The sequence below is a fragment of the Ictidomys tridecemlineatus genome, chromosome 2 (genome assembly GCF_052094955.1).
Source record: "Ictidomys tridecemlineatus isolate mIctTri1 chromosome 2, mIctTri1.hap1, whole genome shotgun sequence".
NCBI lineage: Eukaryota > Metazoa > Chordata > Mammalia > Rodentia > Sciuridae > Ictidomys > Ictidomys tridecemlineatus.
The window spans coordinates 197,734,021-197,754,904 of record NC_135478.1 but is presented as its reverse complement, the minus strand read 5'-3'; the positions used below and the strand labels follow the sequence as shown (position 1 = coordinate 197,754,904).

At 36.4% G+C, this 20,884-nt stretch overlaps 1 pseudogene; it reads left to right on the top strand.

Moving 5' to 3' along the window:
• Window positions 1-18,575, top strand: part of LOC101957647 (M-phase phosphoprotein 6 pseudogene) — a 40,565-nt pseudogene extending 21,990 nt beyond the window's left edge.
• Window positions 18,576-20,884: the final 2,309 nt, after the last annotated feature.

Genomic DNA, 20,884 nt, shown 5'->3' with positions numbered 1-20,884 from the left:
TTGATTAATTAGTGACAAATTTAACTATTGGAAAAGATGCTGAGAAATGCTTGAGATTGTAGGGGTAGACATTTCCTTAATAGTTTTTGAAAACAATTTAAAAATACTTTACCAATACCTAGGGCCTTGTGCATGCTAGGCAATCACTCTACTGCTGAGCTATATCCCCAGCCTTTCCCCCTTAGTCTTTACCAATGTCATATTCTTTGCCCTAATAATTGAAAATTAATTCTAAGGAAGTAATCCTAAATAAGAAGCATTTAGGGCACAAAACCAGAAACAACTAATAGCCAAGGTAAGAAAATGTTAAGTAAATTATAGTAGTCCATTTGAAGTGATTTTTGAAGACCAAGTAAAGAATGTAGATATCAAATACTAACCCCAATAATCTTTTAATGCCATCTATCTTATAAACGATTTGTTATAAACATCTTTTCCCCATGCCCCAAGTGCTGCTGTACAAGAACTACAGCTCATGAGAACTACTGAGACACTTTAGGCCAAGGAGCACGAGGCTCTCTATCCCAAATAGAGAGTGCATGGTACAGCAGGTGCTGTTCATTCTTCTAGGGCCTCTCTGAAATGCAGTTTTTATTTGGTGAACAGTTTGATTCACAGTGGCATACAAAAGGGGTGCAAGTGTTAGTGGAGCAACTATTTCCAAGAATCAGATATTAAAACTCAGCTTCTCTGAAGACTTGAGACTTTAGAGAAATGGTGAGAGAACAAATTAAAGAGTATCAGGAATTAGGTATTGGCCCTTCAAATTTTGAAATTGTATAAAGATAACTAAGTTATTTTCCCCCCCTGTGTGTGTATGTGTGTGTGGTGCCATGGCTTGAACCCAATATCTTGCACATGTTATTCTAAGGGTTCTGCTACTGAGTCTGCCCCCAGCTCCAGGAAAGTTTTTAGAATCAGATTGCTCTTTCTGTTTGTCATGCTAACTTTTAGGGCTCAATGCAAAATAAAAATGTGAAACCCTGGTCTAAAAATCAAGAGTCAACACTGTTTTTAAAGATACATATGAATTTAATTTGTTTCTATCCATGCGCTCTCTCTCTCTCTCTCTCTTGACCTTGTCATAGTGTTTTTTGTTTTTTATTCAATATCATTCTAAGTAATGAAAAAGAATTAGATATTAAATGTTTAGGCTGGGCACAGTGGCACACCTGTAATCCCAGTTATTCAGGAGGCTGAGGCAGGAGGATCAGGAGTTCCAAGTCAGCCTCAGCAAAAGTGAGGCACTAAGCAACTCAGTGAGACCCTGTCTCTAAATAAAATATAAAATAGGGCTGGGGATGTGGCTCAGTGGTCAAGTATTCCTGAGTTCAATCCCCAGCACCACAAAATGAATGAATGAATGAATGAATGAATGAATGAATAAATAAATAAATATTTAACATAAATTTGTACAATATATTTTTAAAAGAAAATATCAAAGAGACCATTTATGTTAAATATTTATTCTTTTATTGTGGTGTAGTTTAAATGCAAATATCAGAGTACAATATTAAAAAGAATGGGAAATTTCCTGCCTCCAGCTGCCAGAAGAGACAAATAGAAATCATACTAAAGAAGGATGAAACAAAGATTGCCCCAAGCATGGCAGTGAGGGCATTGGTGGAGATGAGCACAGACCCCTGAAGCTGCATAAGGGCGTACGTGTTTGGGCCTGTCAGTAACTGGGTTTGGCAACTGTCAGGAGCTGGAATCCATGCAACTGCAGGTGGGGTCTGGGGAAATTGAGGGTGCCACCATAATCCACAGGAAATCTTAAAATCTCACTGCAGGAATATACTTAGGATCTGGGTGAAGGTAGGGGAGAAGCTTGTCCTTGCCTAGAGGCAGCCTCTGGCAGGCTGCTCAGCAGATGTGCCATGGTGCAGAATGCTGAGCTTCCTTCCTCATGCTTCATCCTGAAATGCTTCGAGAGGACAGAGATATATAACTCCTTTCCTCTCTGTGTCATACACAGGGACAGAGGAGAGCAGTTGTTGTGCAGCAGGAAAAGGGGAGATGACCTGGGCAGTGGGGTGATGGGCAGGGGGCAGCGAGAAGCTCAGGAAGAACCAGTCCTTTGGAGATGGAGGAAAGCAAGATGATGTGGGAGCTGAGGCTCCAAGATCCAGGTACATGCTCCATTGTCCATTGGACTTCGCTCACCACATCCAAATCCAAAGTTTCCATTATAAAGCACTTCAAGAGTGCAACCACAGAGCATTAAGCCCCAATCTACCTGCGTTACTGCTCTGGTTTCACTGCCTGCCTGAGTGAAGGAGGCACTTAGCCTAGTTGATCTCGCTGCAGTCTTCCAGTTTCAGGATATGTACGTGGTTCTAGTCTAGGTCACATTTCTCACTCTCTGAAGGCTTATAGAGATTAAGAATTAGATCACCTAATTTAGTCTGGTTAAAACGATCACCCAAATATACCAACCAGACACAGATTAGAATATTAGAGTACTCAGCATGCTCAGTACTAAAGTGAACACTACTGCCATTATTGCGGGAGTGGATTAGTAGTAATGGGAGTAGTTCAATTATGAAAGTGAGCTCTCTTTTCTTTGTCTTGGGCATGCTTGTTTGCTCTTCTGCCATTTATAAGGCAGCAAAAAGACCTTTGCCAGTGCCATATTTTGGGATTTCCCAGGCTCCCAAACTGTGAGAAATACTTTTCTTTATAATTTACTCCGTCTGTGGTATTCTATGATAGCCATGGGAAATGGGCTGAGACACGTGTATGTTAAGTTTGCTCTCAACAAATGAGACAGTTACTCTCTTTAGAAAAATAGACACCTCAGTGTTGTTCAAGAAATGTTTGTGAATTCTTTAAGAAAAGACATTGACTCACAAGATTTTAAACCTGGAAGGGAGAAGGGAGATCACCAGTGCCTTTGTACAACTGCTCCAAAATCAAACAGCTTATTATAGAGAAACTAGAAACCATGTCTCCTAATTCTCAGTTCAAGTGCCCTTTTTAATATACAATATTGCTTCTGCTAAAGTTTTGTTTAGCAGCCTATTTTGAAACCTCCTATGTATGGTTGTACCATATATAAAGGAGATAAGATTTAGCTGTATCTGCAAAAAAAGAACAAAATGGTAAGAAAGAGAGTTTGACATGTTAGAATACCATTCATTAGCAACTTGAGCAGGCTAATGAGAAAACAGAAATGGCTGATTCACATGATGTGAATGATATTACTGTCTTTATTTTTCTGCTAAGTCTCTATGGCAGTTCATTCTTTGTGGTTTAGAAATAGAAAAATATAAATTCCAAACCAACTTCTACTGTCATTCCCCACCTGGCTGGCAGTCTGCCTTTCCCATCCATATGCTAATATTTACATTAATCTGCTGTTCTAAAAAAATAGATCAGTTAAGTTTCCCTTACTCAGAGCAATTTACTCAACACATTTCTGCTGAAAACCTCACATCTTAGACGCTGCAAAGACTATAAAAATAATTAAACAAAGCCAAACAACCCCATTTTCAAGGAGCCAAGAAACAAAGAAAGGGAAAAGGAGGGTTTTTTTTTTTTGTGTGTGTGTGTGTGTGTGATTTTGTTTAATCCAGACCACTGCTACCTCTTATTATGACTAATTAAAAACTGAGATGTAATAGAAAATAAAAAACTAAATACCCCAATGGAGAACCAGGAGACATGGAATCTAGTTCTTGCCTAGCTTTTAATTAGCTGTATGACCTTGGGCGGGTCATTTAATCACACTGGATCCCCATTTTTTTTTTCATCTCTGAAATGAGAGGTTTGGAAGGGAAGTAATTTGAAAGCTCCTTTCAAAGTCTCAAATCCCAATTTATGATTACAAAACATTTATGTGAACTAAGCAATCATCTAATTTATTCCAGATTATGGCAAAATTAACTTATAATTAACCGATGTTCCCCTCACTTTAATTCAGAACACTGAATAAAATTGAAATTACAAATTGAAATCAAGATGAAACACAGCTTTTCATGTTGGCAATGTTGGCAGGAAAGTCAGTAAAGTTCAAGTGACTATTATATAGTCTTTTTGTTTAACTTTTGCCTAATCCATAGTTGTTGTATGGGGAAACTCTGTTGTTTCATGTCTTTTCATTCTGATTTAAAGTATAAAGCTGAGCAGACACACACACACAAATCTTATTTCAGGATGAAGGAAGGTACAAGAAGGTATTTTGACCCAGGGCTCACAATTCATCTACTCTTTGCACCAAATAAGAGTTTCCTCTTTCAGGCTGTGGTTAGTCCTGATATTTTTGTGGTGCATTGGGAAGGCTGGTACATATGCACATACAACTTAGCCACAGATCATGCTCAGAACCCCTAGCAGCTAAAAACTGTACATAGGTGGTCTTGATCTTCAGGACCCAGATTTGACAGGGTACAGTATAGAAGAACTCACATTCTTGTAAGTGTCCTCAAGGTTTTTTTTTTTTTCTTCTTAATATATTTTAGCCTATCTTTGCTTTCCTTTGATTCCTTTGAGGTTTAAGGGTGGTCACTGGCAGAATTACACAAATAGAGTGTTCACAGCTCAGCAGTCCTTGGATCCACATTTGGGCTCTACGTGGGTGGCACAGGAGTACATGCCAATAAGAAGCCAAGACAGATCTGTTAACAGAAATTAAATGACTCAGGATAGAGCCCTGAAAGCTTCCATTAAATATGAAAGACTTAAAAATTGTAATAGTAGAAAAAATGTTGATTTAAAAATTACCAGTAGTTTGAGTGTATTAATGTTTTCAAAAACATGTCTCTTTTCATATGTCCCTAAATTAGTATTTTTTAATGCTTCTAAAGTTATAAGTCATGGTAGCCTTTAGACTTGAGTTTTACTTCACATTAGAATTTTTAAAATTGAAGAGAGCCTACACAAGCCAGAGACAAAGTCTATTTGTGTTCCTACTTTGGCAAAAACTGGTGACAAATTGGAAGATAAGGAAAAATATCACTTAAAACATAGCTTATGAAATACCACTCACGCTTCTCAATTTACATCTTCCTATGGGATCTTATCAGTTATCTTGATGAAATCAAAATCAATTTCACTAAATTCAATCTAGATAGTTAATTAAATTTCCAGATTCCTAACTAGGGTAGTTCAATGATCTGTGTCCATTTCTCTGTTCTTTGAAAATATTGAGCTTTGTTGGCCTTACTATTAATAAATAGCCCACTCAAGGTTTTCACTCAAAATTCACAATTCACTCTGCACACATGAAAAAGCATATACTTTCTTTGAACAAAATGTTTTTGATTCTAGTCTTCAGGATATCAGCTATTTCAGATTCTGTTTCTGTTTGGTTAGAGGTAGGATAAATGTCTGCATAGACAGTGAAATAATTTTCAGTACTTTCTTCTTACTGTTGAACATTGGAAGTAACCTAGGTCAAGAACTGTCCCTCCAGTTACTTCCCACCTGGTTGTCAGGCCACCCATGTTGAGCAGCCACAGAGTCCAATTTCTATACCAAGGCAATATTTTCCTTTAGTAGTCGCCATACTGTACTAGAACTGGCATTAAATAAGGACCTCAGACATGGCTTTCCTGGGACATAGTTATGTGTTCTTCCCTGCTTTATTGCCAGGATGATTATTCTTGGGGAAAAGTTATTTCCAAAGAGATTGTAAGAGACTTGCTGACTGCCAAAGGAGGGATTTTGAAAACGGCTGTGGTGCTGGAAGAAATGATCCTGACCACACGTGTTCCCTGAGATTGCACGGAGAGTAAAGCTCATAAAAGGAGGGGTTTTGGAGAGAGAAGAACTTTTTTCCTGTTTCTCCTTTTGCAAAGTGACAGGGATTGGCCCTGTGGAGATAAAGAACAGAGATTTAGGATGGAAAGTAGCATTCTCCACAAATCTCTGAGAGGCCAGTACTTTGCATCTGTAATTTAACAAGTCAGAGGGTAACTGAGATGTTTTGGAGTCTGTATTGGATCTTGTGGGATTGTACTAGAATAGTCAGTTAGTGAGTTATTGTCCATTTCATGCAGCTTCAGGTCTTATAAGACCTTCATGAAGAAGGGCAGGAATGAGGAAATCAAGGCACAGGCTATGTTTACCAAATACCTTCTTTGGGAGGACTGTTCCCACTGTGTCCTCTTGACTGCCCAGCCTTCCTAAGAGCCATGTAGGAAACAAGGACTGGTTCTTTTACTTTGTAGAAACACCCCCCTTTCGGCATTTCTGTACATCAGTGATAAATTCTCTGAAAGAGAAACTGGGAAAACTACCTCATTTACAATAGCCTCAAAAAAAAAATAGGAACCAACTTAGTGAAAAATGTGAAAGACCTCTACAATGAAAACTACAGAACACTAAAGAAAGAAATTAAAGAAGACCTTAGAGATGTAAAGATCTACCTTGTTCATAGATAGGCAGAACTAATATTGTTAAAATGACAATACTACCAAAAACACTATACAGATTTAATGCAATTCCAATCAAAATCCCAATGATATTTCTCATAGAAATAGAAAAAGCAGTCATGTAATTCATCTGTAAAAATAAGAGACCCAGAATAGCCACAGCAATACTTAGCAAGAAGAGTGAAGTGGGTGGCATCACTATATCAGACCTTAAACTATACTACAGAGCAATAGTAACAATAACAGCATAGTATTGGCACCAAAATAGACTTGTAAACCAATGGTACAGAATAGAGAACACAGAGACAAACCCAATTATCTCATACTAGATGAAGGTGCCAAAAACGTATATTGGAAAAAAGATAGCCTCTTCAACAAGTGGCGCTGGGAAAACTGGAAATCTATATTCAGCAAAATGAAATTAAGCCCTATCATTATGCACAAAACTCAATTCAAAGTGGATCAAGGACCTAGGAATTAGACCAGAGACCCTGCACCTAATAGAGGAAAAAGTAGGTCCAAATCTTCATCATGTGGGATTTGGCCCCCTATTTCCTTGACAAGATTCCTATAACACAAGAATTAAAATCAATAAATGGGATAGATTCAAACTAAAAAGCTTCTTCTTAACAAAAGAAACAGTGAAGTGAATTGAGAGCCTACAGAATGGGAGCAAATTTTTACCACATGAACACTAGATAGAGCACAAATCTCTAGGATATATAAAGTACTCAAAAAACTTAACACCAAAAGACAAATAACCCAACCAATAAATGGGACAAAGAACTGAACAGACACTTTCAGAAGATGATATATAATTAATCAACAAATATACAAAAAAATGTTCAACATCTCTAGAAGTTAGAGAAATGCAAATCAAAACTACTCTAAGATTTCATCTCACTCCAGTCAGAATGGCAGCTATTAAGAACACAAACAACAATAAGTGTTGGTGATGAAGTGGGGGAAAAGGCACACTCATTCATTGCTAGTGGGACTGCGAATCGGTGCAACCAATCTGGAAAGCAGTATGGATGGATATTCTTTGGAAAACTTGGAATGGAACCACCATTTGTCTCAGTTATCCCACTCTTTGGTTTATAACCAAAGGACCTAAAAACAGCATACATGGTGATGCAGCCACATCAATGTTTATAGCAGCACAATTCCTAATAGCTAAATTGTGGAACCAACCTAGATGCCTTTCAATAGATGAATGGATAAAGAAACTGTGGTATATATACACAATGAAATATTACTCGCATTGAAAGAGAATAAAATCATGGCATCTGGAGGTAAATGGATGGAGTTGGAGAATATTATGCTAAGCAAAGTAAGCCAATACCAAAAAACCAAAGGCTAAATGTTTTCTCTAATATGTGAATGCTGATCCATAATGGGGAGGGGGGAGCATGGGAAGAATGGAGAAACTTTAGATAGGGAAGATGGGAGGGAGGGGAAGGGAGAGGCATGAGGATAGAAAAGAAGGTGGAATGAGATGGATATCATTACCCTAAGTATAGGTATGAAAACACAAATGGTGTGACTCTACTTTATGTACAACCAGAGACATAAAAAATTGTGGTCTATATGTGTACTATGAATTGAAATGCATTCTGCTATTATGTATAACAAATTAGAATAAATAAATTAAAAAAAAAGAAAAAAGAAATATCCCTTTTTTGGTACACTCATACATTGCAGGTGGGACAGCAAATTGGTGCAACCACTCTTGAAAGAAGTGTGGAGCTTCCTCAAAAAGTAGGAATAGAACCACCATTTGATCTCATTATATTGATCCTTGATATATATATATATCCAAAGAAGTTAAAAACAGCATACTACAGTGACACAGCCACATCAGTGGTTATAGCAGCTTAATTCAGTTTAAGCTATAGAACCAACCTAGGTACTGCTTCAAAAGAAGAACGGATAAAGAAAATGTGATATAGACACACAATGAAATATTAGTCATAAGAAGAATAACTTTATGACATTTTCCATTAAATGGATGGAACTGGGGACTACCGTGCTAAGTGAAATAAGCCAAACCCTCAAAACAAAGATCAAATATTCTCTCTGATATGTAGATGCTGACAAAAAACAAGGGGGAGAGAGAAGGGGAAGAACAGAAGTTCAGTGGATTAGACAAAGGGGAATAAAGGGAAGGGAATAAGAAAGACCGTGAAATGAATGGGACATAACTTTCCTATGCTCACGTATGAATATACCACAATGAATCTTCACATCATGTACAACCATAGGACTGGGATCCTAATCAGAATAAGATATACTCCATATTTGTATAAAATGTCAAAATATACTCTACTGTCATGTATAACTAAAGAGAAAAAAATTTTAAAAGAAATACCCCTTTTCCCTCATGTTCCAGGAAAAATTGGGTAGTGGGTTACTTACTTTGATAACTCTTCTGGTTATCTGTGCTGTGTAACAAACTATTCCAAAACTTGGTAGCTTAAAATAATACAGATATTTTTAAAGCTTTTATGGTTTTTATGGATATATATATATATATATATATATATATACATATATTTCTTTTTGTATCACAAATTTTATTGTGGTAAAATGTACATTTTGTTTATCTGTTCATCTGTCTATCAATGATTGAGTTGTCACCTTTTGGATCTTGTGAATAATGGATGCAATTTAAGAAGGGCTCAGCTAGGCTGTTCTGGCTCTGGCATTTCTCATCTGATTATAGTCAGTGGTTTGATCTAGAATAGGAGGAGACTAGAAGCGCTGGGAGCTGACCCTACATCTCTCTCTTTATTCAGGTATGGACCTTTTCATATGGACACTCTGTGGGACTTCCTTTGGGCTTTGTTACAGCAAGTCAGACTCAGGGTGAGAGTTCTTTTTAAGGTGGCATCCTTGGGTTGTGCAGAAATGTTTCAGCAGACAGGTGGAAGTGTGCTGAGGCTGGAACCTCAAAAATATGCAGCTTCGGCTTCACTGATTGGAAAGATTCTCTGCAGAACCCAGATAATCCCCTTCTACTCTCATTTTAAATAGACTTTATTCTTCAGAGCAGTTTTCATATATTCTTCATTCCTTCGCATGTTTACACTTCTCCCACACCCAATCAAAATTCTGAACCATAGTGACAAATTTGTTATAATCAATGAACCAATATTGATACAAAATTATCCATTGTTCATATTGGGGCTCACTCTTAGTGTTGTACATTCTGTGGGTTTTCACAAATGAATAATGACACGTGTTCATCACTATTGTACCACATAGAGAATTTCAGGACCCTAAATATCCTCTGTACTCCATTTAGGTTTCCCTTCTTCCCCTCCAACTCCTAGAAGAAACTGCTGATTTTTTTTTTTTTTTTTACTATCTCTACAGTTTTGCCTTCTCCAGAATGTCATATAGCTGGAATCGTAAAGAACTTACGCATTTCAGATTAGTTTCTTCCACGTAGTAGTATGCATTCACTTTTCTTACATTTCATTCCATGGTTTCATAGCTCATGTCTTTTTATTTAAGCATTCAAAACAAGTGTATTTGACCAAAAATATATAAGATGTCATAATTATTTAAATTAAGTTTCTAAGTGGAAAAATAAAGGAATGACAGGCAATTTGCAAAAATTTAGAATGGATAACAATGTATAGCAAACGTTGCTTGACCATATCAACCAAAATAATATAAATACACAGCAGTTGCAATTTTGTTCACCTGTCTTGGAGCCGGCTCATTTCCTTTTTAGCACTAATTGATATTCCATTATTTGGATATACCATAGTTTACTTATTCATTTATCTACTGAAGTATACATTGGTTGCTTCCAAGTTTTGGCAATTATAAATAAAAGCTTCTATTTGTTCTTTATATATATACATATGGAAATGATTGTTGAATTAATCTGGGTAAATATCAAGTGTGTAGTTGTATCATGTAAGGAGTATATTTAAATTTTATAAGAAACTTCCATACTGTCCTCCAAAGGCTATACCATTTTGTATTCCCTTTAGCAATAAATGAGATTTTCTGTTGTTGCATATTCTTGCCCACAGTAGGTGTTGACAGTGTTCTGAATTTTAGCCATTCTAAATTGGTATGAAGTGATATATCTCATTGTTATTTTAATTTGCATGTCTTTAATAACATTATGTGGATCATCTTTTCATATGCTTATTTGACATCTCCGAGTCTAGCTCTTCTGGAAATTTAAAGATTTGTTTTAGTTGTTTTAAGAGTTTATTATTATTTTTTTTAGTTGTAGATAGAAACAATATCTTTATTTTATTTTTATATGGTGCTGAGGATCGAACCCAGGGACTTGCACATGCTAGGCGAGCGCTCTACCGCTGAGCCACCACCCCAGCCCCAAGAGATTTTTAAAAAATATTTTGGATAACAGTCCTTTATCACATATGTCTTTTGCAAAAATTTTTCCCCTCTCTTATGACTTGTTTTCTCATTCCCTTGATAGTGTCTTTTCCAGAGCAGATATTTTAGATTGTAATGAAGTTCAGTTTATCAATTGTGTCTTTCAAAGATCATGCCTTTTGTGTTGTGGCCCAGTTATTAGACATGATATGTTTTTGGAGAACATATCATATGGCAGACCAGTGAACAAAAATTGATGTCGTCAGCTATTGGTTCATTGGTGAAAAGCATCGAGTATATGCACTCACCTGGAAAAAAGTAACATTTATATCTGTGTTTGACAAAAATAAACACAAAGTGTGAAAGGACAAATTTTTGCCGTCAGTGCTTATCTTGTGGAAACTACAACTTGTAACTCAAACACTAGTTGGTCAGGGTGGTATTCCATGTCCATATTGTTGGTATATCCTTAAGCATTTACTGAAATAATCAGACAGAAACCATGTCTGTTGCATATGCTTCCTGAAGAGAAAAGAATGTGATATAATCTATGGTCAGAAAATGTGCTTCAGGAGTCTTTTTATTTTTAATATATATATTTATTTATTTATTTTTATGTTGTGTTGAGGATGGAACCCAGTGCCTTACATGTGTGAGGCAAGCACTCTACCACTGGACTACAGCCCCAGCCCCAGGAGTCTTATTTACCTATAAAATATCTGTTAAAATTAAAATTAATTAAAAAATTAATTACAGGCTAAGTTACTTTCATAAATAAAGCTGAAAATGTGAGAGTTCAAATGGAATAGAATTTTTATCTTCCTCCTATAACAGTTTAGAATTCATGAATGACACAGAGCATGAAGGCAGTTCTGCTACACAAAGTAATTCAGGGATTTGTGTTCCTTCTGTCTTGTTACCATGTCATTCTCTAGGGTATTTTCATATATAAATCAATAAACAGTTGCCCCTAAGTTATTAGGTGACATTTCTTTCACTGAAGATCATAGCAAGTTTTGTGGTGTGCTAATTTTGTGCTGGGCATTTTAATTTGGAACAAGGAAGAGGGGCGGGTGGGCAGGGGAGAGAGAGAGAAAGGAGAGATAGAAAAAAAAGTGCAAATTCCTCTTAAAAGGATTTGATGAAGAACTGGGACACTTTTGTTCCTACTCCATTAGGTGGAATTTAGTGATATGTTTCTGCCTAGATACAGGGAAGGCTGGAAAATGCAGCCTCTAGCTTGGCAGCCATATATTGGATTTATAAGTTAGAAGAAGTGATGATAGTAACAGTGGACAATAAATAGTCTTTGTCACAAAGCTACCATGGAGTTTCAGGTTCTACTCAGAATTGTTGGTAGAGGGATGAAGCTCACGAAGTTGCTATGATTTCCTTGCTCTCCCTCTTCTCACCTGAGTCATTGCAACCACATCTGGTGTGGGTATCACTGGAGAACATCCAGAATATAAAAGGGTCTGGCTGAGAGTCCAAAAGGGGAAGGAGCTGAAAAGCTGACCAGCTCCAGATACATAAGGAAAATATATATATATATATATATTTTGCTTGGAGATACTTCCATGAAAACACTTCATTATTGCTAGGCTTGAATAAGATATAAATCAATAAACACACATTTATTGAGCACCTAACATGTGCAAAGCTTTGCCTTGCAAACTCTGAGGCATTTAAAAAAAAAAGTATGAAATGATCCTTGTTTCCAAAAAGCACAAAGCCAACTTTGGTACACTCAGTTATGATAAGTTAAAGAGCAATGAGATCATAAAGTAATGACTTAACATTTAATTACCCATTATGATTTTTGCAACATAAGAGGGCCCTATGTCCAATTACTTATTGAGGCTCTTTATTATATGGGCTGTCTAATGCAAAAGACAGAAGAGCCAAAGCAACCGTACTGAATGGCAAGGAGTCCTAAGAGCACATAGACTAGAGATTGATAACCCCAGTCAGTCCAATCCATCTACCTCTGTATACCCCCATTCATGGCCCAATGAGATCTATAGAGAGTACAACGGAGTTCAAAGATGGAGGACATGCCGGAGGTTGAAATCCTTTTAGGGAGTTTCTTGATGAAGTGAATTACACCTGTCACTAAAGGATGGATAAAGTGGAGAAAAGATAGTAGGGCTTAATAGCAAGAGGGGGAAAAAAAAAGAGGTATCTCCTAGGACTGACTACTTATGCCACATGACTGAACTAAAAGGTTATGCAGGAATAAAATAGGAGGAACAAGGGCTGGGATCGAATCATAAAGGACTCTGAATACCCATCAAGAGACCTTCTGAATGTGCTGCCTATTGTGGGAAAGGACAGGGTGAACCTGGCTGCAAATGTTTTTAAATAACACACTATACCTAGACAATGAAGAAACACCATTTTACAACGTTAGAATTTAAATGTTAAATGGAAGTTGCTAATCACAGTGGTTTCTTCTAAAACCTGGGGCATCCACAAAAGTTCCATTTGAAGATCTATATAGTTAGCTAGCTAAGCATTTTTATAGACTTTGGTCTTTTGAGTGTTTGATCAGTTTTTGTTTATTCTGTCTGATGAGGCTGGTCTCACACAGCCCTCCTTGGTGTCTTCAGAAGGGAAAGAGCCATTACTCATTGCTGCCTCCCCAGTCCTGTCGCTGCCTCAGAGGAGTGTGGGGGCTGCTCTACTAGTGCCAGTACCGGGAACAAAGTTCTGAAAAGATGGGCACAAAGCTTATATATTTATGTTTTTATGGCTGAAGGCTATTGCCCCTAAATTATTAGGTGACATTTCTTTCACTGAAGATCATAGCAAACTGATAAAAGTGCCTATTTAGAGCCAAGTGCTTGCCTGTAATCCCAGTAACTTGGGAGGCTGAGGTAGAAGGATCACCAGGTTGAGGCCAGCCTGAGCAACTTAGTGAGACTGCCTCAAAATTAGTTGGGTGTTGGTGGGTAAAGGGCTGGGGGTGTAGCACATTTGCCTAGCTTGTGCCAGACCATGGATTCAAACCCCAGTACAATGAAAAACCTGCATTACTAGCACCCTTCCTTAGGTCAATCGAGAGCATTAAGTGAGATATTTGTTTAATAAAAACATGTGATGCATGTTAGCGGAACATTCCCAAGACCAAGCACAGTACTTGGTACAGAGATGATTCTTACTAAATTATGCCAAATGATTGAACTAAGTAATCTATGCAAAATAGTTCTGAAACAAATGCCAACAAGAATAATCTTTAATATACTTCTGCTTATAATCTAGTCTTTTCATTTGTTTGAAAAGACCCAGAAAAATTGTCAGGGCTGAGGGTAAAAAGAAAAGTATAAAGAAAACATAAAAAAAAGCCACATCCAATTTTACTTTCCAGTGAACATTTAGGTGTATTTCTTCCAATCGTTCTTTCTATTTCTGTCTTAGTTCATGCATGAATTTTAATGTATTTATACCAAGTACATAACTGGGAGAGTAGAAGCATAAATTAAGAATGCTACATGGATTTTCTGAGTTTTCTTCTCTGCTATATAAATAGAGAGATGCAAATATATAACTATATCTTATGTGATTATGAGCTTAATTACACACTTTGGGAGCTGGTTGTACCAACTCACATGCTTCATATTATGCATATACTCCTTTTGCTCTCAATTGAGCAGCATACAATTAAGATCTCATTAGTACTAAACTAAAACAAAACAAAATCCAAAAGGTAGATAAAAACACAAATTTCTGAAACCATTTGGCGTCCTCATTTACACAGATGTGTTTGCCACTTGTCAACCCTAGCTTTCTTCTCTGAGGATTTCACAAAAGGAAGAGAAAAATTAAGGATTTATATGTTGCCTCTTGTTGGTTATTTTGCTAGCACAGGATTTCAGCAGCCACTGAAATTGGCTTATAGAGGAGCCTCCAGTCCAGAGATCTATGGTGAAGATAACACTTGAGCCAGAAAAATATTTTAATACACTGGCATTATATAATTGGACACTATCCTTGTTTTTCATAGCCTTGGAAAGCTGTCCACACACTTGGAGAAGTTGTTTAGAGTAACCCTCCACAACCTGTCAATGTTAGGTAAAATAATGGGCTTTTCTTCAACATGATATTAGGGGATTTGTATGAAGGGCCTCTATTGTGCAGTTGAGATGTTTTCCTCTTCTGTTTATTCTACTTTCCTATCTAGCTGCACAGGAGGTACAGTTAGGAGGAAAGGGGGGAGGCTGGTATGTGCTCTGTCAACCCTTCACCACAAACCCAGCTGCCAAAGCTGAAGCAGCCACACAGAGAGCTAAGGAAACTTAAAAAACTTAATTAAGGGGAAAAAAGCAAACAAAATAATACTATAGTGAATTTACTCAGTGCTGTAGCCTTGCCAGGGAAACCACAGAGTCTGCATTTATATGTTTCTTATATAAGACATATCTAATTAAAACAGGAGACAGGACAACAAGCTTTCTTCTAAGTTCATTTCAATACATGTTTATGTTGTGTTTAAATTCCCTGTGGGGTAATGTAATGACAATCCAAAGGCATAAAAGCAATTTGATTAGGCAGCTAGACCCTTCAAGAATACTTTTAGCCTTAAGTACTTAAGATTCAATCACCCTGCTATACCCAATACAAAAGTTATCTCTCCAGGTTGGGCAAGCCCCCAGACCTGAAGACCTAGTTCCCAAGTATGGGCTGATTGACTTTCACCTTTGCAGACTCTTTTCTCTACTGCCTTAGTGTTGTAATTAAAAGACTATTCTTGAGCTTTATTTTTGGTCCACTCTTCAATGATTTTAAATGAAGCTTCAATGGGCAAAATTTTGGTTACTTAAAAATCACCTAAAACCTCCACATAATATACATATAAATAATATGAAGGTAAAGTTGGGGGAAGCAACAGGTCACTCTGTTAGTTTATTTATGGATTATGTTTTAGAACTGTCCTTATTAAAAATTGATCTACAGTCCTGAAGCATCAGCATCACCTAGGAGCTGGTTAGAAATGCAGGATCTCAGGGCCCCTCTTGGACTAATTGAAGCTGCACTTGTATTTTAACAAGATAATCAGATGACTAGTGAGATTGTTAAAACATCAATTTAGGCTAAAGGCCTTCTGGACAAATCATTCTTCCATCAGGCCCATCTTAAGATATTCTGATATATTAAGATATTCCAATAGGAGCACTATGGGAATCATTCCATGTGCTCAGGTTAGTTTTTTTCCCCCCTTGGAATTCTGATTTCCCTTTATGATCTGATAAATACCTTAGGAGATTGATAAGTAGAATAAAAACAATCACAACATAAATTTTTAAGCCTCTTCTTTATGTCTAAGTTTAACTTATAATGGTTATGGACTATGACTAGATATATTTAAAAGTGAGTTAATTTTATACTTATGTACATATTTTATGTATTTAAATGGATATAAATGAACAAAAACTTTCTTTAATAATGAGTACCTTTACATGGTAACATAGATAGATTCTCTATAGAAAGTTTCTTCTGCCAGAGTAATTGAAAGGGTTGTAATTCCATTCTATGTTCATAAAGGAAGAATGCACCTGTCTTCTTCCCCACTTTTTTTCAACATATATCCTATTTGACCTAACTTTGAAATGTATTTTCCATCACTGGCTGCATATGTTATGACATTCTTACATTTTAAAAAAGTCTCAAAAAGAACTTTATTGTACTAATCACAAGTTCATTTCAAATCCAGTTAAATAAAATTATTATATTAAAATTATTTTGTGATATTTTTCCCTAAAATTCAAAGACCTTATGTGCTAATATGTTTGTGAAGAAATCCTATAACCATTCGTTGCCAGAGTCTTATTTATAGAGGGAGAATAAATAATTATTTGTTACTTTTAGTGTAGCCCTACAAATAATTTTTAAGAAGTTACTCTTTCAGAATAATGTAGTTTCTAGGCCTGTCAGGCCTTACTCTTTATTTCATAAGTAAATAATCTCCTTTTCTTATCATCTTGTCTACAGAATAGTACAGAGAAACTAAATACCATTTTTTTTCACTTGTCAGTCATATTCAGTCTAATTCAGTATGAGTAATAGTAGTTTAAAGGCTTTCACAGGACAAGTCCAAGACAAAAAAAAGTTACATGATTGATGCTGAGACTCTATCAGATACTACAGGATGTATCTTAAATCAGTAAGCTCAGCATGCATTTACAAGAGATTATTATTTTAAGAACAACTCCTGCTGGGCACAGTGGCACATGCCTGTAATACCAGTGACTTGGGAGGCTGAAGCAGGAGGATTGAAAGTTTAAAGCTAGCCCCAGGAATTTAGTGAGGCCCTAAGCAACATAGTAAAAACTTGTCTCAAAATAAAAAATAAAAGGGCTAAGATGTGGCTCAGTGGTTAAGCATCCCTTGGTTTAATCCCTGGTACAAAACAAAAAACAACAACAATAACAACAAAAATCCCCAAACAACCAAACAAACAAATAAACACAAGACCTTTTCTTGTTACCCAAAGGAAAACCTTCATGCTTTTGTATAGTAGGGGGCTTGGGTATAATCTCTGACTTAAGAATATAAATAGTTAAGTGACATCAGTAACATGGCAGAATAGGAGCTTTCCATAGTCGTCTCCCTGGAGAAGCATTAAAATTTAACAACTACTCATGAATGAAATTATCTTTGTTGGAATCTGGAATAGCAGAGAAGTTCCAGAACATTATTGAAGCAAAAACAAAAACAACAAAACAAACAAACACCCCCCCCACAAAATAAAAACAAGAATAGGCATAAAGAAAGAGTTAAAAGAACAGTTTCACTTTATCCATGTCACTTTGCCACCAAGGTGCCAATGCCTTGGTCCATGATTCCTCCCATAGAAGAAAGAGAGAGTACAAGAAGTACCCAGCTTCCCCAGCCATGTGGAATGCTGTCAAGGACCCACTTTTTTCTCACCATACTCAGAAAATTGAAGTGATAGGCACTGCTGAGTGGTTGCACAAGGATGGAAATAGAAAAGAAAGACTGTGGATTCTACTAACCACTCTGTGGACTCCATTGCAAAGACTGCCAGTGAGCCACTGGGATGTTTTGTTTGTGGAACTCCCTCCATAATTGGTCCATGGGTACCCCCCAAATGATCAATGCACCTTACTTTCTTCCAGTCTGGCTGCTGAACACCCCTCATAGATAGTGAGTGCAAGTACCCTGTAAGATAGCTAGTTCAACTCTGTGTGATTGGGAAAAGACACATGAACTTGAGCAGTTTAGGACACTGCCCTCAGGAAAGCAAGCAGGAGACTCTAAACACCTGGCCTGTCTTTGCTAGATCAAGAGAAGGCATGCAATCTTAAGAATTCTCCCCAGGCTTGCGGCTGGAGCCAGCATGGTGGCCGAGCTGGACCAAGTTGTCCAAGAACCTGCTGTGCATGAAGTTCATGCAAAGGGGACTAGAACCAAGAAACAACTAGAAGAAGAAGAAAAGAAAATCATCAGTGAAGAGCACTGGTACTTGGATTTGCCAAAGCTCAAAGAGAAAGAGAATGTCATAATAGAGGAGCAGAGCTTCTTGTTATGTGAAGATCTTATGTATGGAAGAATGTAATTCAGAGGATTTAATCCTGAAGTTGAGAAATTGATGCTTCAGATGAATGCTAAGAACAAAGCAGAAGATGAAGATGAAGATGAAATAGTAGAGATTGATGTGTCAGATGAGGAAATGGCTAGAAGATATGAGACCTTGGTGGGGACAATTGGAAAAAAATTTGCCAAGAAAAGAGACCGTGCCAATTATGAAGAAGATGAAATGGAGACATACAACCAGTTAAAGCAAAGAAGATGTTCTTAAAGCCCCACAATTAAAAATAATGCCTTAAAATATGTCTTGGGATGACTGTAAAAAACAGACTTTGGAGCCCATCCCAGTGGCATCTTTTAGCTATTAATACTTGATATTTATTTGTAAAGAGATGTGCAATTTTAGAAATAGACTGTGTTTGAAACAGATGTGTAATGGATGTTATACATCCTTTTCCAAATCAGGTTCATCAAAAGCAGAAGTTGAGCCTGAATCTTACAGATGTACATAAGCACAACGTTGCTTCCTAAAGCTTTTACCTCAGTTCTTTTTATATAGCTCTCCAGTCACTGACCTTGAATGGATTCCTATATATTAATGCAAGTGTTTAAATTGCCTTTAAGATTATATTTTACTTTAAATTATTAGCCATATAATCATGTCCAGCCAATTCATACATTCATTTTGGAGTCAAATGTCATAGGAATTTATTATATGTACATTCACCAAGAGCAAACACGCCTCTCCAACCTGAAGTATTTTCATGCTACCAGGTCTATCACTTTATGGTATTGTTTTTTATTTAAGGCATTTAATTTTTTAAAAATATTCTGTAATAAATATCTGTTTACACACACACACACACACACACACAAAAATAAATAAATAAATAAATAAATAAAAGAATTCTCCCTAGAAGGGAACAAGAGGTGTGGAGCAAGTACATACATAAAGAAGGTCTTAGAGAGCCTTAGAATTCCTAGACAGGCTATTTGGTGAAGGCATTTCTGTCCCAAAGCAAATCAATAAGAACTGGTGTGGGTGACTATTTCTTCAAATGTAAAAATATTAGACTACAAGGAACAGGAAATATTAGAAATATTAGACTACAAAGAACATGAAAAGCCAAGGAAACATGAAACCCTGAAAAAAACACAATGATATTCAAGGACTTGACTTCAAATAAATGGAGATAAATTCATTATATAAAAAAGAATTCAAAATAATTGTTTAAAGGATTCTCAGGAAGCTACAAGAGAACACAGATAACACAATAAAATCAGAAAAAATACATAAACAAATTGAGAAGTACAATAAAGAGATAGGATAAAAAAGAACCAAACAAAAGTTCTGGAGCTAAAGAATATGATGAATGAAATAGAGATCATGAACAGAGGTTTGCTCAAGCAAAAGAATCTGAAATTAAAGACAAGTCATTTTAAAATACCCTGTAAGAAAAAAAAAGTATAATGAAGATGAAAGAAGAAATCCCACAGGAGTTTTGAGACACTATCAAGAGAGCTAATATTTGTTTTATGGGAATTCCAGAAGAGAGAAGGGAAGGCAAGGGACAGAGAGCTGATTTAGAAAAATAATGGCTGAAAACTTGCCAAAATTAAAGAGAGATACAAGCATGTAGGTACATAAAATTAAAAAATCTTTAATCAGGTTCAATCCAAAGAAAACTTTACCAAGACATAATTAAACTGTCAAAAATCAAAGACAAAGAATTTTGAAAGTAGCAAGAGCAAAGAGGTTTATTGCACACCAGGCAATAAGGCCATCAACACGATCTCTCAGCAAATGCTGCAGTTTAGAAGACTGGATTGATGTATTCAAATACTGGGGAAAAGTAAATTGCTAACCAGGAATATTTTATCAAGAAAAGCTGTCCTTCAGAAATTACTTATAGAAATAAAATCTTTCCCAAAAGAAAAATGGAGGGAGCTCATCATCACTAGACTTGCCTTGCAAGAAATGATAAAGGGAGTTATTTAAACTGAAATGAAAGAATGTTAGTTAAAAACATGAAACCATATGAAAGCATAAAATTTAATGGAAAAAGTAAGTATGTAGTCAAATTACTCAACAGTGGAATAAAGGTCTATAAATTACTCATAAATCTTATAAAGTTTACAAGACAAAAATATTAAAAATAAATATAACAGAGTAATTTATTCTTAGTTATACAGTATAAAAAAGATGTAAATTGTGACCTCAAAAACATAAATTATGGGAATATAAAATTGTAGTTTTTTATATACAATGAATGTGAAGTTGCTATTGATTTAAAATAAACCATTGTTATGGTTTGGACATGAAGTGTCCCCTCAAAGCTCATGAGTGAGACAATGCATGAAGGTTTGGAGGAGAAATGATTGGGTTATAGCCTTAACCTAATTAGTGAATTAATCCCTGATGGGATGTGGTTGGAAGAAGTGGCTCATTGGGGGCATGGCTATGGGGTATATATTTTGTATCTGGAGAGTGGAGTCTTTCTCTCTCTGCTTTCTGATCTTAATGTGAGCTGCTTTCCTCTGCCACACTCTTCCACCATGATGTTCTGCCTCACCTCCAGGCCCAAGGAATGGAG